This window comes from Onychostruthus taczanowskii, unplaced genomic scaffold (assembly GCF_017590055.1).
Source record: "Onychostruthus taczanowskii isolate IOZ18803 unplaced genomic scaffold, ASM1759005v1 scaffold67, whole genome shotgun sequence".
Classification (NCBI taxonomy): Eukaryota; Metazoa; Chordata; class Aves; order Passeriformes; family Passeridae; genus Onychostruthus; species Onychostruthus taczanowskii.
Genome location: NW_024504455.1, coordinates 896204 through 902766, shown reverse-complemented (window position 1 = coordinate 902766; position 6563 = coordinate 896204). Strand labels below are relative to the sequence as shown.

The 6563-nt window shown below is 39.3% G+C and overlaps 1 long non-coding RNA gene across 1 annotated transcript; it reads right to left on the bottom strand.

Annotated features, from left to right (window-relative positions):
• Nucleotides 1–469: 469 nt before the first annotated feature.
• LOC121344752 lies at nucleotides 470–5408 on the bottom strand. Its single transcript, XR_005953878.1, has 3 exons — nucleotides 5226–5408; nucleotides 3912–4029; nucleotides 470–671 (listed from the first exon to the last, which is right to left on the bottom strand). It is a non-coding gene; the product is annotated as an uncharacterized LOC121344752 (long non-coding RNA).
• Between the last annotated feature and the right edge of the window lie 1155 nt (nucleotides 5409–6563).

The following is a 6563-nucleotide window of genomic DNA, read 5'->3' as shown; positions in this document are numbered from 1 at the left end:
TTGTCTATTGTCATTACATTCATTGGCCTTTCTTTTGTAAGAAACTGAAAAATGTTCTCTGTCCACCAGTTATTAATTTATTTAAGGGGATATTTATATTTAGCAGCAATTAATATACAGATTTCTTAGAGAAAAGAGAAATTAGGGACACTATTTATATACATACTAACATAAAAGTAGTTTATGTCATTAGTGGCCTTAATGGACATCCAGAACACAGAAGAAGTCAGAACTGACATTAATTCACCTCATTTCTGTGGAAACAGTGGGGGTTTTCCTGAATAATTCCAGGGAATGACTGACTTGAGTTTAAAGGTGGTCATTCATCTGTGGGCCCATCACATGAAGTGCCAGACCATAGAAGACATTTCCAGTGCAATTCACAGCAGCTAAAATTGCTCCTGTAACAATTTCCCAAGGGCAGGGCGGGCTGCCCGTGCTGCAGCCAAGGAAAGCACACCTCCAGGATTTGGTGGGATTCCATTTTGGTGGGATTCCATTTTAGTGGGATCCTTGCTGGCAAAAGGGGCTGTTTGCTTTCAGGAGGAGGTCACCTCTCCGTCGTGGTGAGCAGTCTGGGTTTCCCACAGCCTTGCTCAGAGCAGGTCCTGCAGCGATGCTGGTGTGGAGGATGAGGAGTAATCCAGCTGCGGGATTTCGTGTCCCTTGTGCTTTCAGAGGCAAAAGGGACAGGAAAAGCAGGGAGCAGTTAGAGCTGAGGTTATTTCTAGCACCAAAGTGCAACAAGCAATTGTCCTTCGAGAGATGAAGCTGCAATTCAGTGGCCTGTGTTTGCACAGTAACGTAACCATTGGAGTTCATTAGCACTTCTGAGGTAATTACACATTGCTAAATGCCCAGCTAGGGTTGTATCCCCCCTGAGGTTTTTTTGTTTTTTTGTAACTCAGTGGGAAATAGATTAATTTGATTTCCCAGCATTGGTGTTCATTGATTTTGGTGCAGCAATGGAAATTGCAGAAGTTCAGCAGTACTGAAGGTGTTGCTGCTGCTGTTTGATCTCTCCCCCAGTAACAGAGCTGGGAAGGATTGAAGAAGCTCTGACAGACAGCCCCAAGAACACACTGCTGTTTGTCAAACCTGGGGCTTCAACCTTTGTTATGATCAGCTTAAAGGAAGGAATCCTTCCCTGTGAGGGTGGGCACAGGTTCCCAGAGCAGCTGTGGCTGCCCCTGGATCCCTGGCAGTGCCCAAGGCCAGGCTGGACAGGGCTTGGAGCAGCCTGGGACAGTGGAAGCTGTCCCTGCCATGGGGCTGATTGAGCTTAAGGTCCCTTCCAGCCCCAACCATTCTATGATTTTGTGATTGAACAGGCCTCTCTAAACTAGAAATTAATTATTTGCCCTTCACAATTAATGCATAAGCAGGAACAAACCCTTTGGAGCTGGTGCCAGCTCGTGAAGCACACCCAGGGAAGCGAGCAGAGCAGTTTGTTGTTGGTTGTGCTTCTCCCCATGGGTAACTCTTGCTGGAATTTCTGGTTTAGTATCTCATCTTTCATAAACCTTGCAGCTATTTCACACTGCAGTGGTTTAACCCCAGCTGGGAATTAATGTTTATTAATTATTCTTCTCTGATCCAGCGAGGAATTTCATCCCAAATCCTCTAGACTGACAAGCAGGATCATTAAAACCTAATTTATTAAATGGACCTTTGAGATCTCTAAAGGAGAGCAAGGTGCCTGCACATCTTTGGGAATATGGCTTGCCCAGGATGTTCTTTTCAACCTCAAGCCTACTCCAGATATCCCACATGGAGATAATTCCCTTTGTGGGAGGAACAGGTCCCTCCAAGCGAGATCCTGATCCCACAAACTTGCTGATTTCAGCAATGCAGAGGTTCAGATTCATGTGGTGTCTCTTCTTGAAGTCAAGCACAAAGCAATTAAAGAGCTGAACATAAAGAATGTGCAGTTTTAGGAGGTGGAAAGAAGTTTAATTGCTTGAGCAAGGCCAAAATTTTATCCTAAATCCCTCTTCTTGAGCAGTTTGCATCATAAACCACTTGGGATGGTTTCCTCACTGCCACTGATAAAGGTTTAATCTGCTGGGAATCCAGGACATTTCTATAATATTTTTATTTGTCACTTTCTCTCTTCTAGACTAGGAATAAACACACTAAGAAGTCTGAGATAGCGAAAAAATGAAATTCAAAAATAAAAATCAAAGGAATAGAGAGTTTACCATCATCACTAAAGCTCACAAATTTAACGTGAAATTTTGCTTATAATAGGTCATTTATTCAGAGTTCTACACATGTATTGGCTTTCACTAAATGAATACTGATGTCAAAATTAATGCAAAGCATCTGCATGGATCTTTCCACAATGCAACCTCAATTTTCAATATCAGACCATTCACACACCAAGTTTATTTTCCTTGCCATAAATGACAGCTATTCCCTAAAATCACCAACAAAATTAAAGAAAATCATTTGCAAGATAAGATATTTAAAAGCAAGATTTCTTTACAAATCCACTGCACTGTGAGACAAGCTGGTGCATTTTCATTATTATCCTTTAGGGGAATGGTTTTAGTTTTTAATCAAAATCTTGGATTATTTTGTACTGATAAAAACTATGAGTCCCTGCCCCACTTTAGAGAACACAGCAGTTCTTCCAATGTGCTGTTGTTTGGTTTTTCCCTCCACCTTTAGCGTTATTATAAAAATAAATAGATTTCTAAATTTTTTTTTTAAGTCAACAAACCTATTTTCAGCCACTCCCCACACTTTTTATTATCTACCTCCTGTTGCCTTAGGCAACCTATTTTTGTATTCAGATTTAACATCATAATAGATCTTATCAAACTGTTTTCTTAAGGAACTTTCATGTGGCATCTGCTGGGCTGGAATGTCCAAAAAAAAAAGAAAAAACTTCTGCAAGAAGTGCCAACACTTATTCCACGCCTGCAGGGAATCTGTGTCTCTCTCTTTGGGGTGTTTTGGAACACAGCACCTGTGGATGCCATTTCCTGGGGTTTTGCTGTGTTCACTGTGCAGGTGAACCCTTAAATATCTTTTACTCCTTTAAAATGTCTCCCACTGCAGTTTCTTTCCTGCTAATCCCCTGGGATCTGATCCAGCTGTGCCACCATGCAGAAACCAAGTTTGACATCAGCTTTATCAAGACATTTGGAAAAGCTGTGGGCACAAAAGAAATTTGCTGCTAAAATATTTTAAGTAGGGAATTTTTACACAGCAAATGAAAATAACAGCATTAGGCCAAATTTTTCTTGTTTGGACAACATAACAGAGTATGTTTGGGTCCCTGGATCCAGAATTTGTGTAGTGTTTGTCAACATCATACAGGCTGGAAAAAAGCAATAAATTAGAGAGTGTGATATGGAAAGAAAGAGGCTTTAGCACATTTCCTAATATTAGAAAATATTGAATGTAAATCAGCTCTAGGCAGCTAAAGTAATATCAGAGGTAATAAATGTAATGAGTTGATGTCTGTTAAAGCCATCAAGGCTGCAGCCTTAAAAACACAGAGTGTAAAAATATTCACATTTCAGTCTTTCTTATTATATTCTGGGTGACATCATGATGTAGTGCATGGCAGCTGGATTAAGTGCTAATGGAACTTACTCCAAAACAGAGTCCAGCAATCTGCTTCTTCTTTAGTAAAGCTCACTCCAATCTATATTAAATCAATATAAATATTTGCAGGATGAGATTCCATCTGACAGAGAAAACAGAAAAGAAAGAGGAGGGAAAAGAGGACCATAACCTGAATTTAAAAATATAAAGAAAGTGATTCCCAGTAACACTTTGTGGAAAAGAAATAAAGGAGGAGCCATCCTATTGGAAAATTCTTTAACAAATTCTATGAATCGTCCATATTTTTAGGCCCATGCCTAATCAAGATGATTTTGTTTGTTTGTTTCAAATACCTTGTAAAGAATGATTTGCACCCACTGAAGTTTTCATTCATCAACAGTTACAATGTTCATGCCACACAACTTCTCATTTTCAATTGGCTCTTGTTCAATTCTGCATCAAAGTAAAATCCTGACAAAGAAAAAAGGAAAGGAAAACAATCTTGTCCTTAGACACAGAGATTAAATACAGTTGTGTGTTAGACAAGATGTTGCATTGGAGTTTTATTTCCTATTGAATTTCTTTCAAAAATGACCAAGTTAGGCCTCTGCCTTTACAGGGCCAGGTCCCTGCCCTCGTGGAACCACGTGAATTTATTTTACATGGATTTGAAATGCTGAATTAGTGTGGGTTCACAAAAGGATACAGAAACAAGTTTTTGCACCGGTTTTCCTTCACCTGGATTTCCAACAGGTCTGCATGAAATGCAGGGTTCAAAGCAAATTTCAATGATGCTTTCCAAATTTGGTTTGGGTGAGATCCAGAGCCATAAATCCTTCATCCTTTGTGGGGATGCTCTGCGAGGTGGGACACTCAGAACCCAGCCCAGCTCTTTGGAGAGCTCCTTTGAAGCAAGGCCAGCATTTAGGGCTGTAATTAAACCAGAATTGAGGCAGATTGAGGCAGAATTTGCATCCAGCTAAGAGCAGTTTGCAGGATCCTAGGAGGTGGTGTTGGGTCTTGCTGCTTCCTTCATTCCCAGTCTCCAGCAGGAGGAGGAATGAGGGAGGAAATCTCAGTGGCCTGATGCTCCCTGGTAAATGGAAATTGAAATGGAAATGCACTTTCTCCCAGGCATCTTTTGACTGAACTTTGTTCAGAACAAAGGTCTGACACAGAAACTGATGAAATGGTTGCATGTGTTTGTGGATTTAATAAGGAATATCAGAATAGAAGATAAAATCCTGGATGTAAATAAGACATTAAATTGCTTTCCTTCCTTATTCCCTATCCTTTTGACTCGTTGCTACAACAAAAATGCCTCTGTATTTTTCAAAGATATACTTTTGATTTCAGACCTCACCGTTGCCCAGCTCAGAATTAACATTTTCATTGCTCATGTACTGTGAGCACTTTTTTTCTCACGATTAATATTTCTTTTTTGTACAATTAGAGACAATGAAAAAAGGAGGGACTTTGTTCTGTGAAACTGTAGTGTGAAGTTCTGCCACTTGTTATGGAATTACTTTAACAAATAGGTGTTCTTTTTGGACTAGACCTTCCACTGACATAAATCATGTCAAGTATAATTCCATGTGCCATATTCTTATTCAGCAAATATTCTCTTTCCTTGCTTTAATTTCAGCACCAGGCGAGCATGCACGTACCTTTTTGCTGGATTTCATTTTAATTCTGCTCTAGCCAGTGGAAGTCAAAAGGTATCCAGTCACTTTTTCCAGGACACTGATCCACGTGCATGTTTTCTGTCTCAGCCTGTTTGAGATTTCCATCACCAGCAAGCTCCATGGCAACTCAGTATGGAAACAGATGTGAGGTCACACAGAACCTATGGAGTGAAACCTGAAGACAATGGAAAAAATTCTTTCTATACACTCTGGCAATTGGTGCAGCTTCATATGTAAAGTTCTAAAATAATTTCATGCAAAAGTTCACTGCAGTTAAATAGTTATTTATAGTTTCAGTCCAGCTTTTTTAGTGTGAAAAGATAATCCTTCAGACTAATTCTCATTAGTTTTCCCTTCTTTTTCCTCCCTCTGAGATCCTAAATTCATTTAAGAATCTTCTAAGTTAATTTAAGAATCTTCTTAGAGGGGCTTGTTTAGGAGAAGTGAAGAGTTGGCTCCAGCCAGTTGCCTTGCTTAAAAATAAAGGAGGAAATGTTTCAGAAGCAGTTCAGACTTATTGACTATCAAAGAGAAAACAGGCCTGAAATCACATAAAGCCCTTTTCTAAAGAAGCTGTGCATTCTTTCATCATGAAGGTACTTTGAAGGCTTCAAGGCAAGATGTCTTTCTGTTCTGAATATTCAGAAATGCAAAATGAGTTTTAATGTTGCCACTCTTTAAGTCTGTGAGTCACATGTCAGCACCTACTTTACATCCTATGTGGTGGCCAGCAAACCTCATTCCCACCTGCAGCAGGATTTAATTTCCTAAAATTTTACTTTTACACAAAGGAATCTGAGTTTAAATTTAAATTTTAGTGTTAAGTGCATTCTTGTTCCTGTATGTTAAATTGCCTGTACAGAAAAGACTAATATTTGCCTATCTGCAGTTTCAACATAAATATCAATGATTTTATCTTTTTTTCTGGGATGCTTTGATATATGATGAAGCTGTTTTTCACCTGAGGTTACAGGTGTGTTTACACAAAATCTTTAGCAACTTAAAAAACTTTTTAGCCAAATCAAACACCTGTGTTCTTTAAACCAAATAATGTGTCAATTTTATGACTGGAGCCTTGGATTTTATATTCAAAAAAGAGTGTTGTAGGTCAATAAGAAAGGAATATTTGCATCTGATTGAAATTTATTTAGAACAAAACCAGCAGGAGAATATTTTTTTGCCCAAAAGGGTGCAACAGGCATTGTTATTGAATCTGTAACTGTTCATGTTAGGGACAGCCAGCTCCTCTCAAAAGAGACTCCACTGTGAATATCTGACATATTAATGCTTCTAGTCCCTCTGAGACCTTGCCAGAGCCCC